Here is a 26,131-nt window from a genome sequence, read left to right on the forward strand (position 1 = left end):
GTAGAATGACTGAAATATTTCTAAAATCAATGAAAAGTGCCAAACCACAGACCTCAGAAAGTAAGGAAATCAACAAGCAAGAGAAATATTGAAATGCTGGACAGGGAGGGTAAATTAAAACCTGACTCCATAGCATTCTATATCTAAGAGAAATGTCCTTAAAAATGAAAGTGAAAGAAAAAAAATTTTTTGAAACAAGCTGAGTTTGTTGACAGCAAAACTTCACTACAAAAGTTCTTCACTTAGAAGGAAAATGATATCAAGTGTTAACCTGGGTCTATTCAAATTAATAAAAAGCATCAGTAATGGCAAATATGTGAGTATATGTAAAAGCTCTTTATTTTCTTATCTTTAAGCTTAAGAGGTAGGAAAATGACTCCTTACAACAAAAGTAATTACAAATTTTCATAGGTTTATACCCTATGTAGAGGTAAAATGTATGAGATAAATTGTTGTAGGGACACCTGGGTGTCTTAGTGGTTGAGTGTTTGCCTTTGGCTCAGCGTGTGATCCCGGGGTCCAGAATCAAATCCCGCATTGGGCTCTTTGTGGGGAGCCTGTCACTCTGCCTATGTCTCTGCATCTCTCTCTATGTCTCTCATGAATAAATAAATAAAATATTTAAAATAAAAAAAACTGTTGTAAACTTTTTCTATTATAAAGTGTTATAATACTATTTAAAAATAGACCAGCGACATTAACCAAAAAATTAAATAACACAGATATAGCAAATAATAGTGGGAAAAATGAAGTACAAAAATATTTAATTGATGCAAGAGAAGGCAGGAACAAGGAAAGAAGAGAACAAATAAGATGGGAAAAATAGAAAACATTTAAAGTCAATCATATAATTATTTTAATGTAATAGTGTTAACATAGCAATTCAGAGATTATAAAAGTAGATTTTTTTAAATACCTCAAGTATATGTTACCTATCAGTAACAAAAATTAAATATAAAGACAGATAAAAGTAAGAGGATGAAAAATGCTATACCATGCAAATACTAAACATAAAAGAGCCAGAATGGTAATTTTTTTATATTAGACTAGACTATGAAATAAAAAAAATATTACAAAGATACAGAAATATCATAATGTTATAGGAAACACTCACTTAGAAGATCGAACAATAAAAAGAAGAAGATCTAACAATATAGATTTAACCAGTTCCTATGAAACCCCCAAGAATTTTTATTGTCTATGCTTATGAGATAGTCATAAAATATACAAAAGGCAAAGGAACTAGAAGAGCTAAAAATAACTGAAAAAAAGTAGGAGACTACCCCAATTCAAGAGTTATTACAGAGCTATAGTAATCAAGACAGTGTGGTACTGATAGAGAGACACATGGGTAAAAGGAACAGAATAAAGAACTCAGAGGTAGACACCACAAATAAGTTTGCTTATTTTTTAATTGTGGTAAAATATATATAATTTAACATTTGTTATCTTAACCATTTTTGTTGCACAACCAGTGGCATTAATTACATTCACAATGCTGTGAAACCATTACTACTATTTCTTAAACTTTTCCATCACTCTAAAGAGCAGCTCTGTAACCATTAAGCAAAACTCCCCATTCTCCTCTTCCCCCAGGCCCTGATAATCCTCAATATACTTTTCATCTCTGTGAATTTGCCTGTTGCTGATATTTCATGTAAGTGGAATCATACAATATTTGCCCTTTTGTGTACGGCTTATTTCACTTAGCATAATGTCTTCAGGGATGGTCTATGCTGTACCATGTATCAGAACTCCATTCCTTTTTATGGCTGAGTAGTATTCCCCATTGTATGACATATCATATTTTGTTTATTAATTTTTGCTGATGGATATTTGCATAACTTCTACATTTTGACTATCATGCATATACAAATGTCTATTGCATATGTGTCTGGGTCCTTGTTTTCAAATATGTATATAGTTTTAAAATTTTTTTGAATTAAAATTCAGAAAAAGAAACCTTGTTCAAATATGTAGGAAAATTGGCAAACAATCCAACAGAGAACCAGGCAAAGGGAAAAGATTACACACGTCTTTTCACAAGAATAAAAATGAATGGCAAATAAACAATGAATGGCAAAAGGACTTAGCATTATTTTGTAAAAGGTTTATTTATTTTAGAGAGAGAGAGAGCGCGCACAGGCGGGAGGAGCAGGGAGAGGGAGAGAGAATCCTCAAGCAGACTCCATGCTGAGCACAGAGCCCAAGATCTCACAATCCTGAGATCAAGACCTGAGCAGAAACCAAGAGTTGGACGCTTAACTGACTGAGCCACCCAGGTGCCCCAGGACTTAGCATTATTAATAATCAGAGAAATGAAAAACAAGAAACATCTGCACATGCCATTCTTTCTGCTTGGAACACTCATGTCCCATATAAATACACACTTCTGACTGGCTGCTTCTTTGTCCCTATTTCCCCCTGTTCCCTGAAAGGACCTACCAGCAATGCCTCTCCCAGAGTGGTGAGTGCATCTAGCAAAAAGATTTTGGCTTCTGAATTCCATTCTCTACTGAAAGGAACTTTGGGAAAATGGCTGATTCTAGGGTCCACGAAGGAAAAGTATAAGATGGGTCCACTAAAAAAATAAGTAAAGTAGTGTTCAAACAATGACAGGGACATGAAGCCAGTAGGTCACAGGAGACCATATAAAGGGGGCATCCCAGGGCCAAATCTATGACACTGTGAACAACAAAATGAATAGTAATGATTTTTTAAAAGTAATTATTATTGTTAATGAGCAACAAAGAAGAATCAATGAGTCTACATTGGTGTGTGTGTGTGTGTGTGTATGTGTGTGTGTATAGATTGGAGATGGGGAAGAAGGGAGGGAGAAAGAAGAAAAAGCACTTCCTTGGGGGACAGAAAACTCCCAATATGCGTTTGCCAATTAACAAGATTTTCTGCCCTCTCTACTCCTCTCTGGGTAACAGGACTTTTCCCCTTTCTAGGTAAGTAAGTATGGAGCAGTAGGCAGGCTCTGCAGAGGTACCCAATAATCAGAATGTTTCAGCGTTTCCAGTAACGAAAATGAAAGATTCATGTGGTGAGCACCCATAGCACTGTGCAGTTACAATAAAACCTTACATGTATGTGGGACTTTACAATTTTCAAGGCTATATTGATTTTCTTTAAAAAAATATTTTATTTATTCATGAGAGTCGTAGAGAGAGAGGCAGAGACACAAGCAGAGGAGAAGCAGACTCCCTCTGGGGAGCCTGATGCGGAACTCGATCCCAGGACCTCGGGATCACAACCTGAGACAAAGGCAGATGCTCAACCACTGAGCCACCCATGTGCCCCCTATCTTGATTTTCACAATGAATTTTAGAGAAATGCAAGGTGAGGGGTTATTCCCACTTTGCAAACTGGGAACAACAGGGCTCATGGACTCAAGTAAATTGCAGGGATGTAAGGAGACATGAAGATTTTTGACTCAGTGCATTGTTTCAGGAAATCTGTTCTATGGAAGTTTTATCCTTAGCAGAGGAATACTTAGGATAGCCAAGTATGTTTGAGCCATCTTCACCACACAGCCGTAGGGGCAGAGCCAAGCCAGAGGCAATCTGAACTCAAGAACCTGAGCAAGTTTAAAATTCAAAGGCTATGCTCCATTTCTGCCACTAATTTGCTTTGTGGCCAATTAATAACAATGAGATAGGAGTTTTCTTGCCTATTTTACAATTAACAACATAAAACATGGAGCTCCCTAATGTAGACAGTTAAAAATAAGTATGGTTAAATCAGAATCTAAAGGCACAGAATTTTTTTTTTTTTTTTTTTTTTTTTTTGCTTTTGATCTAACAAACACTTCCAGACTTTAAAGCAGGATTTGCATGTGGCAGTTTGAATCTTGAGTCTGGGCTCTTTGCAATATATGAAACACTGTGAGTGAGTAGTGAAGTTTACATTTGCAATGAGATCTTCCTCTGAAAGGATTGAGGCTGAACTACTATTTAACTTTCCATGTTTGGAAAAGGAACTGAAAAAAGCACTTAAATCCCTTTTCCCCCATTTTTGTAATATGAGTCAAACTTCAGGAAAGCTCTCCACTTTCCCCACACAAAGAAAATTTTTATGTTTCTATCTGGTGTAGAGCTATCTAATGACCAAAGAAAATCCCCAGATCTTTTTTTTTTCCTAGAAAAGCCACTTGTTTTAATGGAATGGTCAGCCTGTCAGGGAGAACACAGCACACTTAATTGGCAGCCATAGAGCAGATGGTTCCTGGAGCCCATTCATGCACCTGATACGGCTAAAACAGTTACTGAAAGGCCAACATGTGGTTTTTAAATCGCAGGGAACTGAATATTATGAAAAATCCACTCATAATTTGTGATATCATTTAGTATTTCACAAACTATTAATTCCCAGAGTGTTCTGTGAATAAAGGCATCGCAGAGAGAAATTGAAAACATTCTTTATGATATGTGTTCTGGACACTCAGTTTCTCAATGAATTCTCAATTGGCTCTCAGCTTTAAAAAGTTAGGACTTCCCAAGTTTGTGCTGTTCAACATCAGTATTCTGAAGTGTACTGCTCTGTGTTCAGCTAAGTGCTTTCTTACTTATCATTCATTCATTCATTCATCAAATACTGTGCATCTCTGAAATACAAGATACCTTGAGGAAGCAAAAACTATTGACTTAATCTCTTCCCTTAGGGAGCTTAATATTCAGAATAGGGGTAACACCAGCATGTAATTTATTTGTAAAACACAGATTGGTGTAGTAAATGACAAAGAAGTACTCAGTGTCCTGGGGAGGCTAAGAAGGAAGAGATTCCCTGGGTTTGGGGATCTTTTGAAATCTTTGCAGAGGAGAGAGCACTTGCTCTGAGCTCTGACGGATGGGGAGGATTTCACCACTGCAGTTGTAGGATGGTGACATGACGACACCATAAGCAATGATGTCCAGACAGAATTGTGTGACAAGTATACTGACAGGCAATCTAATCAAAATGGTAAGGTTGATGACCACAGTGATCTATTGCTGCTCAAATTACATTGAACTATTTGGTTTCCTATAACACACTGACCCCAGCATTCCAATAATTTTTAATGGTTAATGGCTTCATGCTATTCCTATTAGAACTCCTCCAAGTGAATAAAACAATGAATATAGTAATGTACATCAACATTTAATAAATACAAACAGCCTTCTTTAGAATGTAATAAAAACCCATGACCATTTTTATTAGATCTTCGAGAGTCAAAGTTGAGACACATAAACTTTGCTTTGATAGAATGTTCCATGACATTAGGACTTCTGTATTTTAAACTGACAGCCACTAAATTTTCTAGGCTTTTGTTTCCTAACCTGCAAAGCAGGCACTTAGACCACTTGATCCAAATAACTTCTGGCTGTATGATTCTCTAAACACACCTTAACTCAATAGCACATGGCTATATATTATCAGGTGCCATCTAGATATTGTCCAAATGCAACAGGTTCTCAAACATCAGTGCCTGACTCTATCATGAAACCTAATAATTTTATAAAACCATCATTTTTCAAGTTAGAAGACAAGAAAGTGCCCAGACACAGAAGTGTCAAAAAGCAGCCATCTGGTATTGTGTTGAGAATACCCCCTAGAACCCTTGAGCTCTGCCTGAAGGGAAAAGAAGCTCGGGGCAGTAGAGGAAGCAGATGTAGTGGACAGGGAAGTGCACTGACTGGGAATAGGAAATGTGTTCTGTTCTCAGCTCTGCCACAGATTAGCTGTGTGACCCTGGATAAGTCCTTTCAACATTCTGGGCGCCAGCTCTCTGGCTATAAAGAAACTGATCTGAGTGATGCCTCAGATCCACATTAGCTCTGCACAAATCTTCGATTCTGTGTGAGACGTATGATTCAACGTCTTGGTGCTAAACCATAGCAGAAATGCTCCATTTCACACAAAAAAAAAAAAAAAAAAAGAACATGTATCATTATTTTACACAAGCAATTGACAGAAGCCTTTCCTATCAGCACTTCTGTTCCAGTCCAAGGCCCTGCTTTTATTGCTGAGTCTTCTGATTAAAACCAATCGTTCCCAGTGTAAATGTTTCTGCTTTTCTCCTGAGCCCTTCCAGGAGGGTTTCTGAACCTCATGCTCCCGTTCCACTCAGTTATATGGGAAACAAGACTCTCTTGGTACTTCCCATTGCCAAAAATGTTATGTATTCAGCCCAGAGCCCCAAGTTATTAGCCTGGAAGATAAGCAGAAAAATAATTGAAACTCAGAACAGCTGCAGTCCCTGCTAGGTCCTTCTATTTCTAGTAATTAAGTACTAAAGGGAACTTAGCAAATGTGAGTCTTTTCATTTGTTTGCAAAGGTCATGAAACAACTGCAAAAAATAAATGAAGGTTATGACAGGTTAGAGAACACATGTATTTAGGAAACAGTTACCGGCAGAAAGGTGATCTTTGCATTAAGGTAACTTTTATCCTTACTTTATATGAACTCTGTTCCTGGTTTAAAAAAAAATTGGAATCTCAAACAAAATTCCTGTTTGTCAAGAAAGTTTAAGCTTCATTTTACGTATATATTTTTTCTTATCTTCATTCATTCATTCACTGACTCACTCATTTCTTGAAAAAGCACGTGGCTTCAGGAGCACCTGGTTCACTCTGGTTCAGGGCCCCAGGGGAGAGTATGTTCACCACATAGCTGCCACATTCCACACTGAGCATAAATGATAGCCTCCTTCTGCCTGTGAATTTTCTCATTAATGATCTAAGATATTCTAATGATTATTGCCTCTTGTCCCGCCCTCATTCACACACACACACACACACACACACACACACACACACACACACACACACACAGGCAAAACATGCTTTGAAAAGAATTTTAGAAGTTTTTATCATGTTACTTTCTTGTGTAGAAAGTGAAACAATTTATATATTCTTTCCCCCTTCATTTATCAGTGGGGTTAAAATGATTCCAGGGCACACAGTGAAATGAATTCTAAGGTAAATAAAACTATGTAATATGGTGGATAAGTAATAGTTATAAACCTAAAGAAGAGCCAAAAGATAAAAAGCCTGTGCAATCAATAGAAGAAAAGCTAAAGGTACTCCAGAAATGCTCTAGGATGAGCAAAATCTGGTAGACTCGAGGGCGCAGGCTTTCAGAGGCTTCATGACTCAGTGGTGGAGGAGGTCGCACTCAAAGCCTTTGGAGTCTGGAGAGTTTAGCTGCAGCGCATTTTAAAATCTGGAGGGCACTTGAGGTTGATTGGTCAGTGCTCTCCAGGGAGAGGAGTTGACTGGGCTGTCCTGCTACAGGGAGTCCTAGCTGCAGTCCTAGGAAGCAGCTAGTATTACTGTATTTTTCATCAACAAAAAAATATTTTAGAACTAAAGCTTACACAATGAAGGAAATTTCCCAAAGTCTCGAAGCTTTGACTCACTGTCTGAGTCAGTGCTCACAGGCAGATCCACTCCAATTCCAGAGCAGATCTTGGCTACACAGACTCCCAGGGGCAGGTAGTTGTGTGTTCCAAGTACTTTGCTCTTCCCATGCCCCTGATTCTCCTGGAAACTTATTACATGCGTGGTAATTCTTAGTTTCCCATTCACTTCTCATATTAAGTACTGTAAAACTTCTCTAAGAACCTCAAATCTGATTGAATCATTGTTAAATGCATGTTAAAAAAAATACAGGTCTTTAGTATCTTGTAAATATTGATGTCTTCTATTTGCCTTACACCTCACACTTCCCCTGTATTTCGCCATGTTGTACATAGGTCCTTTCCCTACTGTCTGCATTGCAGTATCTAAGGAAAAGGTGCAAGATTCTGAGTTTAGTTTAGGACCTCTTTCTGTCTCTCTTTCTAAGTGGGTCATCCCTGGCACTAGCAGCTGGAAATAAAATAACATCTGATCTAAGGAATGTAAATAGTGTGTCGGGGAGGGAAGGAGGAGGAGAGAGATGTGTGGATTAGTCTGTGGTGTGAACTTAAAAATTTTAAATTTATTACAAATTATTCCAGACATATAAACATGTATGAAGAGTAACATAATAAACACGCATGTACTAAGTCTCCATCTCAAGACAGAAAATTTTTCAAATATGGTTACATTCCTCTAATGTCCTACTTCCTAAAAACTTTGTGATGAATAGAAATTGAAGTACCTGCTTCCATTTCAGTTTTAAATTAACTTCCCATTTTCAAGTTAGCTTTTGAAATTTCATTTTTAAATTAACTTTTGAAGAGTTACTTTCATTAGTGGCGAAACCTTCTGCCATTCTCTGTGACCTAATTCTCTGTGTACTTGGATATCTTTCTGTCACTTCACATTCAAACCACCAAAACCAGAAATTACCAACTTCCCTACCGCACTGTCTTCCTCTATGTGTTTCCCCATTCTGTAAGAAGCATCACAATTTTCCCAGGTCACCCAGGTTTACTGTACTGGATCGTGTAAGAGCTTTCCCTTTGCATCCTGCACCGCTCCCCCAATCCCTCCATATCTGATCAGTCTCCAGATGTTGCTGCTTTGTTTCTCTGTGTGGGCAGCTGTGTCTCCACTCTTCTGCCACCTGCTAGCCTGCTTCTTCTCAAACTGTTGTCCAGGAGTCAGTGGGAATCCCCAAGAATCTCTCAGAGTGTCGTGGGGTCAAAACGCTGTTCATGATTATGTTGAGATGTTATCTGCCTTTTTCACTTTCTCTCACAAGTTGTACAGTCGAGTTTTCTAGACCCCACATGTCATGCAACATTACAACAGACTGGATATAGGACAATCAAATGTATGACAATGCAGCTGGATTCCACTAAGCCAGACAGTAAGGACATTTGCAAAGGTATAAAACAATGCCACTTTTCATACTGTTTTTTTTAAAAAAAAAAAAAACAGTTATTTCTTCATGCAAATGCTTTTATAATATATAATAGTTTATTATTTTTTTAAATTTTGAATAAAATGTTTTAAAATTTGTTTGAATTTCTAGTATAGTAAACAGTGATAGATAAAACCCACCTAAACAAAAGCACTTTGGGGTCCTCCGTCATTTTGACCTCCATTAATGGTTCCAAGACCAAAACTGTGAGAACTGCTATGCTTGTCCCTGTCTTCATGGTCTTGCCTCTCTCAGCCTGGGCAACAACTTCTCAATGATTTTCTTCTTCTGTCTGTCCACACACAACTTCCAAGTTCACCTTCTGAAGAAAATCCTGCTTTCCATTATATTTCCTTCTCTGAATCCACTGCTGTAGTAATCTTTAATTCCTAGAATGTTTTTCAACCTCATCAATTCTCCAATTTTATCAACCACATTTTCTTTTAAAATAATTTTTAAAAGGATTTTATCTATTTGAGAGAGAGAAAATGAGTGAGAGAGAGAGAGCATGTGCACAAGTGGGGGGAGGGGCAGAAGGAGAAGCAGATCACTCCTCAAACTCCCCTAAACCCCCTTGCTGAGCAGGGAGCCAGCCCAATGCTGAGCCCCATCCCAGGGCCCTGGGATCATGACATGAGCTAAAGGCAGACACTTACCCAACTGAGCACCCCTATCAACCACAATTTCTGCCCCTCAAACCATCCACTTCAGACTATCCTCTGGTCAGGCCAGTTGCACTGAGCCCAGGACATACTCTCATACTTCTCCTCCCAACTTCTGTTTAGATTGTTCTGTCTCCCATCCCCTCCTTGGACTGTGCACCTCTCCTCTACCCAGTTTGAGGCAGCATAGTTAAGAGCATGTGCTTTAGAGTCTGGCTTGAATTTCAGCTACCTCTTATTAGCTATGTGACAGGGGCAATTTATCTTCTGGAACTGAAAATAGAAAATTTAGTGCGGTAGTACCTACTTCAAATGCCTGTTGTAAAGATTATATGAGATCAGGTATCCAATTAGTGTTAGGCAATGTTATTATTCAATGCTGCCTTTAAGAGTCCAGCGAGCTTCTCTGTCTCTTCTACTGCCCTTAGTGGAATGGAAGATTTTCGCCCACACATCTTGGACTTCTCCAAGTGAGATAAGAAGTGACCATGTGAACTAACTCTACCCTCCTCCCTCTCTCTCCACATATGTACTCCGCATATGTACCTCTCTCCACATACATACCTTAAACCCACCCAGTGTTGTTAACACCTGATTCAGTAAATTCAATCTGTGTGTCACTATACCTCTGCTTTCCATAAAATGATACACATAAACCAATTCTCGGCTGTCCAGGCCATATAAAATGCATCTGATCTATAACCTTTCATTCCTATTTCCCTTCTCAGGACAGCCAGGCCAAGTCTTCCTCTAGGATAATAAATCCATTCATTAGAAAAAGGAAACACAAACAGGAAATATTTTATATAGAGAGACAGATCTGATGATAGAATCATCCAAACTACACAAAAATGAGGCCAAAGGCTGGTTGATTCTGGCTACAAATCAATCCTACTGTGACATGACTTTTAGCCATCCTCAACTTCTTAGAAGTTTGCTAAGAATTGACAGGGCCTGATATCCTCAGTTAGAGCTCTGTCAGTTAAGGGTGGATTGTTACAGAGTGTGGAAAAGCCTCGCACTTGGGGTCCAGACATGCTGTGACTTGCTCTGAAGTCATGGATGGCTGCTTCAGGACTGTGAGTTCGTCCTTTGGCCTCTGGAGATCAGCTTTATGGTCTGCTAAATGAACCATGGTTGTTACAGGATGAAATGAGATAAACATACCTCATTTATAAGATTTCTGTATAATGCTGAAATCCACCTGATGTGAAAAATACTTCAGAAGTTGAAATTCTAGGGACACCTGGATGGCACAGTCTGCTAGACATCTGCTTTTTTTTTTTTTTTTTTTTTAGATATCTGCTCTTTATTTCCACTCAGGTCTGATCTCGGGGTCATGAGATTGAGCCTCTACTCTATCCAGCTCGAGCTCAGCATGGAGTCTGCTTGAGTTTCTCTCTCCTTCTTCCTCTGCTCTTCCCCTCCGTGCTCTTTCTCTCTACACAATAAATAAATCTTTAAAGAAAAAAGGAACTTAAAATTCTGGAAGATTTGTATCTATTAGTCCTAAGATATTCCAATATTTCTAAAGCCATATTCATATATGACATACAAAGATATTTGTTTTAAAAGTGTCACTCTGGAATGTCATTATTATGTTTCTAGGGCATTATAATATCATAAAAGGCAGACACCAGATCTTTGGTAACATACAAAATATTAGCAATTAATAAAAAGCAGCATTTTCCTCAAAATTCTTTCTTAGAAATTCTTCTCTACAAAGGCTAGCAATCAAAGAGGAAACAAAGTCCACATCCACATAAAACCTTGATGTAATATTTTATATCATATCTACCTTTTTCTTGTTTCCTTAGAGAGGTCCCATGGGACAGTGGCCAAGAACGTAAGTTCCAAACAGAGCCAGGTTTGCCTGAGTTCGAAGCCTGGTTCTGTCACTTAAAAGCTGTATGACTGAGCAAGTTATTTAAATTCTCTGTGCTTCAGTTATCTCACTGGTAAAATGGGCACCATAATATTTACCTTGTAGATTTGTTGCGAAGACTACAGGATTATTACTATGATTCTTCTCATCATATGTCTAGGCTCAAACAATCTGATTTTTAAAGCAACAAGTTTGCACATAGAGTGTCAGAATCTTTGAGTAATAACTTCAGGAATGCAGAGAAAATCATCACTCAGTGATGTCATTTACATTAGAAAGCAACTCCCTCCTGCAGCATAGTATTTTCAAGTAAGTTCTGTTGTTATAGATATGCTTTAGTGCACTGCTTCTCACACCATCCGTATTGAAGAACCAGTTTTATGTTTTATTTTCAACTCGTGAATCAGTACTTTTGTCAAATATAACAAGAATATTGTGGCAATGTCAAATTGCTAAACAAGTTTCTGAATGCTTATTCTCATTTTCTGTTTTTATCTCACTATGCATCGACAATGGGAAATTCACAGAACAGTGCACTTTGAGGGCCCTGGCAGAGTGGACACTTGGCTGCCTAGCATGTAAACTGTCTTCCAAGGTTTAGGGAATTTCCTTATGAGGCAGAGCTTACCTTCCATTCTAGAAGCTGCAAAGGTCAGCTACTTGCATATCCAAGGCTTCTATGATAGGAACTAAAATGTAGGAAACGAAGCCAGGTAGAGCTGAGACATTGAATCAGAAGCTATGAATTGAAGAAGTAGGGACTTGCAGATACATCCAGTTTCCAAAGGTAGCAGTGACGATAGTTCCAACAGCCATATCCCATATCTACGATTGGTCATTAGCTATCTGTTGCTCTGTAACAAATAACCCTCAAGTTTAATGGCTCTAAACAGTGATAAATGTTTCTTTCTCCTATGGTATGGATCAAAAATTCAGAGCAGCACAGCTGAGTGGCCACGGATGAGTCCCTCAGGAGTTTGGAGATAAGACATTGGCTGGGATTGCAGTCATCTACAGGTATGACTGGAGATGGAAGGACTGCTTCCAAGGTGACTCACTCACCTGGTTGGTAAGTTAGTGCTGGCTGTTAGAAGGAAACCATAGTTCCTCTCCACAGGGCTCCTTGCATGTCCTCAGAGCGTGGCAGCTGGCTTCTCCTTGCCCCCACCTGTGCAATCTGAGACCAAATGGAAGCTTCAAGGTCCTCCATAACCTAGCTTCAAGAGTTACACTGTTATCTCTGCAAACCCTACTGGTCACATAAAGCATCCCAACTTCAATATGGAAGGAGATTGCATACAAGCTTGAAACCGGGATGTGAGATTCATTGGGGCCATTTTGGAGACTGGCTACCCAGCAGGCTGCGCAGTCCATACCCCATGACAGTGCCAATCGGTCTGTAGAGAACTAGCTCCAAACTGAAATGTCTCCAAGCTTGGTTCCCTAACTCTCTGACAGACTCACTGAGTTACTAAACATCATTTTGTCAAATTTATTTCCTTCCAAATTAACCAGAGTTGCTTTTAGTTGTTTGCAATTAAAAACTGATATATGGAGAGAGGGGAGTTAGGAATACATTTTTACTTATTTTCCTGGAAAGCAACCTAGTATCTTTCTGCCACATGGAAAGTCTGATTACATAAGATCAGAACATACCCTCTATTTCTAAGCTGGACTACAGCCTGGCCTCATGATGATTCATCTTTCAGAACCTACAGCCTGACCTTTAGGTGGAGTTGTTAGTACCATTATGAAGGTATGTTTTCACAAGTATGATTTAGCTCACAAAAAAGTTTCACTCCAAATAACTGTATTAGCAAAATTATCTTTAAATATATGCAGAAGAATGTTTTTCAGATAATTTTTTCAGTTTAAGAAAATCTCATGACAAATGAGGTTGGGAAAAGCATTATAGTGATGCACAGGCATGCATAAAAAGAAAGCATGTAGAAAACCACTTTGCAAACAGTTTGGCATTTCACCATAAATGAACATGTACATATTTTATAACCCCACCAACTCTCCTGTTCAGTTTACACCTAAAATGCATGCATGTGTTCAGTAAAAGGTGTGTACGGCCACGTTCCCACCAGCACTACTCATGATCCAGACACAAAAATAGTACAGGCTGCATAATTTCATTTATACGAAGTATTAAAAAAAAACAGGCAAAAGAAGTTTACAGTGGAATCCTGGAAGTCAGGATTCTGGTTACCCTTAAGGGTAGGTAATGATATTGACTAGCAGAGAAAAGAACTTCTGAGATAATGCTCTGATGATGATCTAGTTCTTGATAGGAGGGGTAGTTGTGCAGGTATATTTAGTATCAAGCTGCATGCTTATGAATGGTATATTTTTATACGTATACTTTCCTTCAGAGAAAAGTGTACTTTAAAAGCATAATAGGAACACTGATTTGCCACTTCTCATCATCTGTTTTATCTTCTATGGCTTTTAAAAATAACTAAGGGGTGCACTTGTTGTGATGAGCACTGCGTAATATATGGAAGTATAGAATCAGTATATTGTACACCTGAAACTAATATAATACAGTATGCTAACCAACTGGAATTTAAAGAAAAACACAAAAAAAACCCTAAATGAAATATATTTTTGATTAATTTATAAAATGACTTTTTTAATTTATAAAAATTTCATCCACAAGATAAACTAATTTGTTATTTTCATTGCTCCCTTAGCTAAATTTACTAATGTACAAATTTATTGGCAAGTGAAAAGCTTCCTTTTTGAGGGAGCATTTTTACCCTTTTCTAAAATGAGGACGTTGATTCTTCTCTGTTATAGTTTAGAATCCATTACTTTTTAAACTTGGCAAAGAAATAGTCCAAGAGGAATTTGCTGGGACAACCTGAGTAAGTGATGATGGAGCCTCAGTGAATGTTTGGACTTTAAGTGCTATATATAACCATAACCAATGTGTTTAAACCAACTCTAGCGGCACTGAGCCACACCTGTGATGCGCGTCCCTTTGGATGAAAGTTGTGGCTAACTTGTTTACTCGACTGAATTTCCTGACCTTTATTTTAACACGAGCCTTAAAGGGAAAAAAAATGTTCCTTACAAAAACATCTTATCTGAAATCTTGGAAAAAATTCTAAAGGACAGTTCAACTATTTTGTGACACCATGACTAGCTTTTAGTACTACAGCTCAGCACTAAAAAGGCCTTCCCGAAAAGTCTATGAACAAACCCAGATATACTCGACTACCACAAATAAAATATTCTGGGAGAAAATAGACCTTTGATTTAGGGAAGCATTCAGATTGTAAGGACTTCCTTTTTATGATCCTGTATTTTTATTTGAGACTGCATTCCATAGCATGTGAGGACCTCTCAAAAACAAAAGCTCCCTACTATTAGTCCTCAAAGCTGCATAATGGATGATGGGTATGCCTGGGTATGTCCAGTTCAAGATCCTTCTTAGAGGGATGGTGGGGAATAGCTCAGGAAGTCTTTTCGGGATAGCCTCAGTGAAAGGGACCCTGTGTGTAAGAAAGTGCCTCTCTCCCTGCTTGCCTACCCCTCAAGCACTTTATATTAAATGATACAGAAGTTTGAAATCCAATGTCCAAGTGGTATGTTCTCATTCATTCAGTAGTTCACTGCTCCACTAAAATGCTCTGCACAAAAGCATTTTTCTTTGGAGTCCTCAGAAGAATCCAAGAAGTCTGTTCAGTCAGTGTCTAGGTTACTTGTGCATACCACTGACACAGTATCGATCTTGCTCAATTGTTTTTCTTTTTTGAGTCTCTAGAATCCAGCCCAGCACATAGCAGATTCTCAATGGATGGTTATTTAGTGCATGAACAAATAAATAATATGTGATCCTGAGCAGTAAGGGGGAGTCAGAGGCCTTGACAGAGTTATAGGCTGATAATATTGAATAGAGAAGACCTAAGAAGACAAGCTCAGCTCTCAAGAGGACATTACTCCAGGATGTCAACTGGGCTGAAAGGCTTTAACTGTGCATATCATCCTCTAGGCCAAGCGACTCAAATTTCCAAGGTTTCAGAACCACAAGTGAAAACCTCCACTGTTTTTGCAGCCTGATGGGCCTGAAGGCTGTGGAGCCCTCTGGCTCATTCTGTTGTCCACCTTGAAGCTTTATGGCTTTTGGCAAATCTTCGTTCGTTCTGAGCTCAAAAATATTTATTAAATGTCTATTATGTGCCAGGCATTAAATCTTTTACATAAATCAATTACTTAAATTTGTTTATGTCCATAAAATAAAGATAAAAATATCTGTCATGCAAGGTTATTGTAAAGTTAAATGAATTACAGTATATAAGTCCCCTAATGTTTTATCTGGTGTACGGGAGTTCAGAAGATGATAGCTATTAACAGTAAATATGATGAAATGCAATTTAATCTTTCTCAAAACCAAAACATGATTTGGGAAACATTACAGTATTTAAAAGCCAAATACTGAATTTTTAAAAATTTGCAGTTTGAATATTATCTGATTCTCTCTGGACAGTTGCTATTTTTGTTAGGTTGAAATTTAAAATGGATTTTATCTTATATTTGACCCAATATTATAAAAATACAACTAGATATTTCCAAATCGCAAAACTCTAGTAACGATTATCATGACTCCTGGATTTATAGTTGTTAAACACTTAGTCTCTCTCCTAAGAGCCGCTGTTGTTGCCCAGGGAAAATCAATCTCATCTGATATAATGTGCTTTAATGGCTACAAGAGCATTATTTTTCAAAAGCATGTAGCAATCCATGTGTATGAATACTTAATCTTAGGCCCTCTGAACCCAAAATGAACTTCCCCTCACCTGAAATTATGGAAGTTTCATCAATGAAGCTATGGACTTTATATTGCTGAACAAATACTTGAATATAAAGTTACTTTAGTCATTTACCTTAGCATCAATAATCTTAAAAGGCCTTTTCCTAAGCAAGTATGGAAGGGTAGGGAGTAAAGTTAGCTTCTAGAAGAAAATGGTTTTCAAGTCTTGGAGCTCAGACAGGAACACTCACATGGTGGGCAGGCTGCCTGTAGGGACCAGGAGAAATGTGCTAACAGAGGCCAAGGCCATTGCAGCCAGAGTGCCTCCATGCTACATATTAATTTGTTTGAAATTTCTGGATAACCAAATTAACGATAACCGGGTCATTTACCCAACACCATTCATAAATCATGAGACCCCTGTGCTCAAAGTGGTTCTTTGACATTCATTGGTCATTTAAACTGTTTGGGCTTTAATTCCCTTATCTACAAAATAAAAATTGCATTAGACAATCCTTTGATAATCTAAGATTCATTGTTTAATAGCCTATAGTAGTGGTTTTCAAACTTTTCATGTATACAGATGACTCTGTGATATAAAAAACAAACAAAACAAAACAACAAGAACAACACAAAAAGACCCCACAAAAGTTAGCCTGTGATACTCCCTGCAGATTCTTGGGGCACCTGCAGTAATTCTACCTTCCATTGTGTCAGATACAGTGTGCCTCATATTCCTTGAACCCCACTATTCAGTTACTCCAGATGACTTCCAATGTCTGGGATTGGCTTCTCAGGGACAGAGGACTCTCGCCAGAACTATGGAAGTACAAGTGCCAGGGAATTAACACTCCCCAGAGGCAGCCTTCGGTTAATAATGATGAGAGCTGGCATGTGAGTATTCAAGCTTCCTTGTCTCCTCAGAGAAATCATTCTGAGAAGCATGCACCATTTCCCAGCATTTCCCCCATGGAACTGAACTCCCGTTGTCCACACTGGAGCTGCCTTAATAACTCAATCTTTACCAGCTGTCTCCTTTCCCGTATGATTTTTCCCAACATTTCAAAGACATATTTCAATTTCAAAAGAATCCCTGAAAAATCTAATTCTTCAGAATTCTCTCACAGCACAAATTTACCTTTCCTATAAGGCCTTAGATTAAGATTTAAGAAACATTACACTGGGGTAAGTGCCTGTTCTGATGCTCAGAAATCGAAGGCATGTGCCTTTAAAAAACAAAGCAAATAGAACAAAAACAGATAGTTAAATTCCAGTTCCTCAAAATGAACCATTCACCCCTAGTGTAAAGAGAAATCCAGAGATGGAAAGTTCATGTGCTATCACATTTTTCTACCAAAACTGTCTCTTCCCCAAATTCCCCTAATAAATGTTCTTGTAATATAACAGTATCTGATATCTAAAAATCCCCAATGTCATACTTGCATAATCTTATCAACAATTTGATTTCTTCAGTATTCTGTGTTTTATAGACTGAATACATAATTAGAAAAATGGCTATCATCTTTTTCTCCTACAAATACAGCATTCATAGCTGATGAGGACTTTATGTAGAAATAACTATATCTCCAAACTGCAGATAGTTTAATAACTCATTAAATAGAAGAAAAATGTAAGTTAGCTACCAAATCTTCCACCTGTCAAAAACACGACTTTGGAATATGCCACTGATGTTTTCTCTGGGTGGTTTTTAACGTTTTATCAATGGCAACACCAGCATTTCCGTATGGCCCTGACTCCTGGCATACACAGTTTAAGAAGCCTGAAAAATAGCTAAACTGAACACCAAAAATCTAGCTCTTTTACCATCCTCCTGGCCATGCTTGATTCTAAAATCATCCCTCTCTGAGCCAAATGCCATGTAGTTCTGCAAGAAGCCAAAATAAGTCTATCTTTAGGGTAAGAGAGGTGACAGTCACTGGCTTTTGGTGAAATCCCTCTCCTACCATACTCTCCAGAGCAAGTACAGCCTCCCCTGGGTCTTGCTCCTAGTCAGCTTTGGAGAAATAAGTCAGTTATACTCAACAAGTCTTTACACAAAGTACCAATTCCAAAATTCCTAGTCAATAGAATATTTTCAGTTTCCTGGATAAGGAAGCTCATGTTAGTGCTTTGACCTAGTTGGAACTGGAGCATTATTTCAGGGGAGGGTGTTGTATGTAAATGCATTAGAGATTTTCTTCCAGGCATGTTATCTACTCCAACTTATAGTCCAAAAAAAAAAAAAAAAAAAAAGGAAAGGCAGTGTCAAGTGTCAATTCTAAATTAGCAAGTACATTATAAAATATATATGGGATATTACTGGAAAATATACCTTGAAGGGGCAATATAGCTAAGTAGCCATTTCTTTTTCCTTTTAAAATAGGTTTAAAGTACCATTTAAAAACATATACATAGTACAGAATTATTCAGCCATTTGCCACAACCACCCCTCCAACCAAGAGCTCACAGAGGGGGCCTCTGGCTAAGTCTTTGCCAGTTTTCTTAAGTATCTAACCAGGTTACCAACATGGATAGGAGTTCAGCCCCGGAGTTCTCAGGAGGCATAACTAATAAAGTTCTTGGTAAGCACTGTACAGACATTAAAGCCACATGCATTGAGCAAGGATACTTGAGAGCTTCAGAAAATCATTTAATGGACATGAAAAAATATTGTGCTTGAAATGTGATGAGTTCTGAAGATTTATTTGACTTTACAGGAGAAAACAAGACCAGAAATAATATAGTTTTAGAAGAAACTTACAGTGAGTTTTAACTCTCAAGCCTTATTCATATTTGGTCCCTGAATCATTTCCCTTCATTTCCCCCACATAGGGGAAAACTCAATTTTTAAACCCTTGCCAAATCTGACACCAGAAAGACACATTACAGTTAAGCTGAATGGAAAAATCTTTGCAGATTTCAGAGCTTCATTTGAAGGGCATTTGTTTGGGGCACCTGGGAGGCTCAGTTGGTTAAGAATCTGACTCTTGATTTCAGCTCACTCAGATCATGATCTCAGGGCCGTGTGATTGGCCTGCCACAGGCCACCCAATGGATCCCACATCACCTCACCGTGGAGCCTGCTTAAGATTCTCTCTCCCTCTGCCCCCTTCCTGCTCTTGCTGGCACTTGTGATCTCACATGCTCTCTCTCACTCCCTCTCTCTCTGATAAATACATCTTTAAAAAAAAGAAGGGCACCTGTTTTATTTTGTTTTCATCACACTTAGCAAATGTAAATTTCAATAGATACCACCCCTTCTCTCCCTTCTCGAAAGGTATATAGATCATCCAAGTTTATTCCAACACTTCTGCTTGAAAATAGAACTACAAAGGTCCTAAGATGAGACATTTTTAGTAGGTTTCTAATCCTTTTTGAGTATGACAGGGCAGGATATGCAAATTTTCTGAAGAAAAATCTCCCTTGGGGTAAATTTTGGGCTTTGATCCTAAAATAAACCAAGAATAACAGAGATGCAGTTGTTGTTTTGAAATTAATAATGCTATCTCATTTAAAACATTTCAGAAATATTAATTGAATATTAACTGAAATGGAAATGCAATAAATAGAATATAATTATTCTCTGAACCACTGTCCCACTGCTCCCACAACTCTCTTCCTTTCTCTCGCTCTCATTCTTACAGTTTTGTTCTCTATGTTCTTCTCTACACCCAGTGTCCCCCATTCACCTTATCTTAAAGGTTCTGCTAGTACCAGGATCAGAGGCTAAACCCAATCTGCAGGGATAGAAAGGGCATTATAGGAATTTATCAAATTATAGTATAAGTTATTCAAAAAAATTGACAGTAAGTAAGTTCATCTTCGGATAATCTATCATTAGATTTGGAGCTCATCCATGCAAAGACTATCTTAATAATTCGTCCAGGTGGTTTCATGGGATATTATCAAGAGATGTAGGCTCTGCTGCCTTCCCTTGTCTGCCCAGAAATATCTGAGACACAGGACAACAGCATTCACTGCAAAGTTATGTGAGAAGTTTTAATGAAGAGAAAACTCGTGTGATGTACATGACATACAGTAAGGAATGCTCCAACAGCAAGTATCAAAAAAGTTTTACTGTGGCCTCAGCAAATGCAAATAGGGGTTTATTCTTCTCGTACAACAAGAATTCCGCAGGTAGGCAAATACTGCTATTTTAGCAGCTCAACAATGTCAGGGACAGTGACTCTAACATCCTTTCTCTCCTTCATTACGACAGTTGCCCCCAGATTCTGCAAGAGATCCTCATTTAAGATAGATGAAAAGAAGGGGGAAGGGGCAAAGAAGCACATTTGTCCCTTTTATTAGGAAAGCAAAGGTTTTTCTAGAATCCTACTCCCCGCCCCAACTAACCACCCTCACTGCAGTCTTCTGCTTGTATTTCCTGTCTGCCCCAAGCTGCAAGGAGAGGAGACTGAAAGCGACCACCTAGCTCTCCCACCTGCCATAATAGAAGCAGGCAAGTGAGAATGGATGTTGGGTTAACCAATTCATGGTCAGCGCATGTGTGAATTTGAAGTGAGAAGACAACCACAGCTTGCCTTACCCTCTCTCCTTGGCTCTCCTCCTTGTGCTCATTACTTTTCCTCATTAAGCAGGTGGGACTTTGAGGGCACTAGCTCCTGTGTTTAGCTTCCCAGTTACTGGGACCTAACTCTATGCACTGAATCTTGAGAACAACCAAGAATTCTTGTAATTCCTCATGTCTTCAGCATTTGACACCAAGCAAATCCTAGTTCACTCACTTTGCCACTTTCTGACAAGACCACTAAGCAGCTGAAACTTGCTTGGTCTTTTCCTAACCTGAGACACATGTGCCAATGCAAACTTCTTCAGAGGCACATGAATTCCACTCCTTGTTTTAATCATGGCCAACTTTTTCCTCTTTCCCTCCTTCCCTTTGCCAGAATGTCTATGCCCATTAGTACCACTAGGAGCACAGAGGATGAAAGACTTAGCAACTGTTTCTATGCAATCTACTAACATATGCAAAACAGTATCAAACATATGCTTGCAGACAAACACTAAAGGCAGAAAGCTAGCTTGTCTTCACAATAGGCTGCAAAGCTTATTAAGTAGAATTCCTCAGTACACATCATTAGCTGAATAAGGTTTGCCTGTAGATTATTTTATCAGCTCTTAAGACTTAGGCACAGCCCTCACTGTTCTGGATACCTCCCGAGTAGATTTAAGAACTACTCCTTCCCATAATTATTTAGGAATGTTTTCAACTTGTTATCACCCATTGGGGAAATTTTTAAAAAATTCTTATAGCAGCTAAAATAGCCACATAATAATCAGAAGTATTATAGTTTTTGCAAAGAAAACAATAACACTAATGAAGCAGTTTGGTCAACACAAAAATTATCACCTGGGTTTTCCTGGACCAGGGAATAGGTAGTTAACAAGTGTTTCCTCCACCTAGCTTTCACCAGATGTGAAATTCCAGTAGGAGAAATTTCTGTAAGCAACTCTTCCTTGCTGTGCTATAGCATTCAGGTGGCTATCCCTGGGAGGGATAGCATGGAGAATCACTAACACTTCAGTGTTGTCTTTATCTCAACTTTGTCATCCAAAGCACTGGGACTGGCTCAGAATAAAACAATGAGAGGAAAGGGTAAATTGTGACCGAGGTCCCAATGCCCTCAGATACCCTCTTTGCCTGCCTATTGCACCCTGGGGCACACCGTCAGGCTCAGCCTGGTGGAACAGGTCTCCAGCAGCCCAGCAACATCATCATTATTCCCAGTCTGAGCAGACCCAGTAAGACAGTCTCAGAGTTCTGTTGGACTTGCATGAAATGATGCAGGGGGAACACTCTGCAAAGCATCAAGTCCTTCGTAAGTGTCAGCTATGTGTCTGGCATGGTGTTGAAATGAATGAATGAATGATAAACGAATGTTATTAACTTGAATATTAATCTGTGTCAAACCTACAAATGTCTATAAGCTAATATTTATTGGGTTTTTTTTAATTTTTATTTATTTATGATAGTCATCACACACAGAGAGAGAGGCAGAGAGAGGCAGAGACATAGCCAGAGGGAGAAGCAGGCTCCATGCACCGGGAGCCCGACGTGGGATTCAATCCTGGGTCTCCAGGATCGCGCCCTGGGCCAAAGGCAGGCGCCAAACCGCTGCGCCACCCAGGGATCCCCTATTGGGTTTTTTTTTTTTTTCAGTCTTTCAACTCACATTTAAATAAAGCTATTTCTTTAAAACATAAATGTGACTATTCAAATAATTTTATTAAAACCACAAGTTTTGGGGTGCCTGGGTGGCTTAGTCGGTTAAGTTTCTGACTTGATTTTGGCATGGGTCATGCTTTCAGGGTTGTGAGAAAGAGCCCCTGGTCAGGCTCCATGCTAGGCATAGAGACTGCTTAAAATTCTCTCTTTCCCTCTGCCTCTCTTTCCCCATCCCCATGAATGTGTGCACAGTTGCTCTCTCTAAAAAAAATAAATAAATAAAACATAAAACATAAGTTTTAAGAACTCATAGTTTAAGAACTCATAGTTAACTAATGGAAAATATTCTGCATGGAGAGTCCTGATATTAGTGACCAGTATTTCTTTTTAAGATTTTATGTATTTATTTGAGTCTGAGAGAGAGCGAGAGTTAGAGTGAGGCCACGAGCTGGGGGAGGAGCAAAGGGAGAGGGAGAAGCAGACTCCCTACTGAGCAGGGAATCTGGATGTGGATGTGGGATTCTATCCCAGGATCATGACCTGAGTGGAAGGCAGACACTTCACTGACTGATCACCCAGGCACCCCAGTATTTTTTTTTAAAAGAATAAGGAAACATAATCTGAGAATTAAATGGCAAAAAGTGCTGTAGGTTGCATTTAGTCTGTGAATATAGATGAAACTTATGGTTCTTGGCAAGTTCTAAATGGGAATTCTTTTTTTTTTTCTTTTTAATCGCCAAATTGCCAACAGAGGCAGGACAAAAACTTCCTGTCTTATCTCCCTACCAGTGTTCTCCCCTTTCATGGATCTCATGTGCTGTTCTGCAAAATGGAACATAGTTATTAAAATGATATAAGATATCATTTTCTAGGCAGCAGGGTGGTCTACCTAATATTAGGATACATAATTTTTTTTAAGCCAGAGTAGGAAACCTCCCCTCAAACAACTTCTTTCAAAACAGCAGAAGCTATACCCTTTGCAAGAATCTCTTGATGCTTTGCTGCTTTCTTTTCCCTGCCTCTTCACCCCAGACTGTTTTGTGTGAACATGTTTTACGTTGGCAAGTGGCCAAAGAATTTGCCATAAATAAATTTGCTGCCTGTCTACAAGAAGATAACTTAACTGACTTCCTTGGTCTTGCTAATTTGCCTCAGCACTGGGAATGGCTGAGGGCTTGGGGATGCTGAAAGCCTCTGAAGGATTGTGTGCATGGAAATTTAGAAATACTACACTCCTGAACCTTCCACATGCCAGTTAAAGGCACAACTCATAGAGTGCAAGTCCCTATGCCTCCCAATCCCCGAATTTACCACTAGCGAGTGACATGTTCACCATACATTTATCTCAGGGATTTAGAAGTAAGAGTGAAAGAAGCAGATTATTCTAATCTCTTTCTATCATTCACTGAAGACAGTGGGAAAGTCCAGGAATTACGGATTTGTCCAAGTTTAAATAGAAACAGCAGAAAGACAACACCAGGAATCCCTTTAATATGCTGCAGACTTGAGCTCTGAAAGCCACATTTCATTTGCTTATTGGTATTGCTAAAATTTCTGTTGACTCAGATTAAAACCCAACGTCGATTTTTTACAACTACAGGTTGATGTTTTTCATAATTAGCTATTGATCTGGACAATGTGTACCACCAAGAGAGCCATTTTGGGATCTGAACAGCTGATTTCAGTTCGCTGTTTAGTGTATACACTTAGCATACATTACTTTTCTTTTTCTAAAACAATCTCATATACTAGAATGCCCACAAATGGAAACTTTTGATTTCTTCTGAATGTGTAATTTTTTTATCGACAGACTGAGTAGATTTACTCTAATTTGGATTGTTACTGGTGAGCTTTAAAGTTGGGTTCCTGTTCAATTGCTTTTTATTAAAAACATGGAGTGTAAACCATGTAAAAATCTGACAATATCAAATGTTCACAAAGTTGAAGGACAAAGAAGGCACATGTGTGGTTGGTGTTGGGGAAGTGACTTAGGACAACTGATTGGAAATCAATTTGGCACTGTCCAACAAAGCTGGGGCATGGTCTCCAATCCAGCAACCCCTTTCCTGGGGCCAGTGCAATATTTTAAAAACAGGCTGACTGATGGTGACCCATCATTAGTAGCTCTAGAGGTTGATATAAAGGTACATGACTGGAATTTTTAAAATAAAATGAAGTGGGATAGAAGAGAATGGAATAGAAAATATCAAAGAGCTTCTTATCCCTTGTAATCATAATATTGTTTTGTACAACTTTCACAAAGCCAATTTACATCTTACTGAGGCCATGGAGAGAAAAACACATAAAATACTATTATAGAGAAAGTCTTGTACCTCGGCTCACATTTATAATATAAAGACAGTACTTCTAAATTGTTTCACATAGCAATTATTTCACTACATAGCAGTGAACAGAAATAAGAGCAGCTCAGGCATCAACATGATTAAATGTTCAATGTAACATTGACAGAAAAAAAGCAAATCACAGAGGAACCCATACAGTAGATTCCATTCATATATGCCTCAGTAGTATGCAAAATTTAAAAATATGATTGTGTGTGGATGTATAAATATGCAATAAGGTCATAAGGAAATGCAGGAGAATGAAAAATATAAAATTTAGGCTCATGACCACAACCACAATCTTTAGGGGGTAGTTTGGGGAAAATGGGGATTGTAAAGGTATAGGGAGAATTTCTTAAACTGGGTGTTGGGAATATGGTTATTTATTTTACTGTTCTCTAAAGTGTGCATCCATGTTATTTATATTCTTTATGGGACTGACATATGTCATAATGAAAAACCGTGAGTGGTGATGTATGTTTCCAGAATTTATCATTGTTTTGTGATTCACGTTGCTCATCTCAACAATGTCATAAATTAATTCCTTAATATAAGTTCAAATCAGTTCTCTTTGATCTATTAACTATATTTCAGATGTTGCTTTCACTTTTCTTACACAATTTATGACTGGATACAGATTTCATTGCCTCGAGAGCTAAGTGAAATACAATATTCAGTGAGGTCATAACATTCTATATAGGAATCCATTCTCTGGCTTCAGTAGTTATAATAAACATGCTAAACTATGTCTGTAACACATGAAGAAATTCTTTACATGTTTATCTCATGCTTCTTTCATTGATATTGCACAGCAAAGGTGGGTAGGTCCCCTGGGAGTGATGTGATTCCTGCTAGCATAATCAAATGTGTGCTTTTAAGATTAATATCTCCATCTTGTTTCAACTGGATAAAAGTATGTTTTTAAGAAAAATTAAAAAAAATAAAACTATGAGCCTCACGTTGTAAAGAACCTAGTACTACATGTCAGAATGCATTCTCTTCCCCTGAGCATTTAGTTATGATCGCCATGAGTCTCTTTCAAGGCAGACACGGATACATGTACATCTATCTAAGGTAACCAGACTGCATTAGCGTACAGGATCTATTTTCTGTATATTTAGAATGGGTAAATATATAGGTAGTGAAAATGCAGAAAAGTTATTCAATGGATATTATGTAGCCTATTTGGAGAAGCATGAAACCAAGATTTAGCAAATGGCTGCTCAATTGGATTATAACTTGCCCAAACGCTATTTGCTTTATTCAGACCTAACTCAAATTCTGTATCCTCCACAAAGTTTTTCTTGATTGCCTTTCCCCATCTCCATCCAGGTAAACAGAATTGCTCTCCCTGTGTCCTTACATACTTTTTCTTTTATACTTAGCACTATTGCATATCACATAACAATTGTGTGTCTTTATATATCACTAAGAATAGACACTGACTGCAATATATG

At 38.3% G+C, this 26,131-nt stretch overlaps 1 long non-coding RNA gene across 2 annotated transcripts in view; it reads right to left on the reverse strand.

The window, feature by feature from the left end:
• LOC140620274 (uncharacterized) overlaps positions 1-26,131 on the reverse strand; it is a 117,560-nt gene that overhangs the window by 20,114 nt on the left and 71,315 nt on the right. The gene's annotated exons all lie outside the window — the stretch shown is intronic.

The sequence above is a fragment of the Canis lupus genome, chromosome 28 (genome assembly GCF_048164855.1).
Source record: "Canis lupus baileyi chromosome 28, mCanLup2.hap1, whole genome shotgun sequence".
Taxonomy (NCBI): Eukaryota; Metazoa; Chordata; class Mammalia; order Carnivora; family Canidae; genus Canis; species Canis lupus.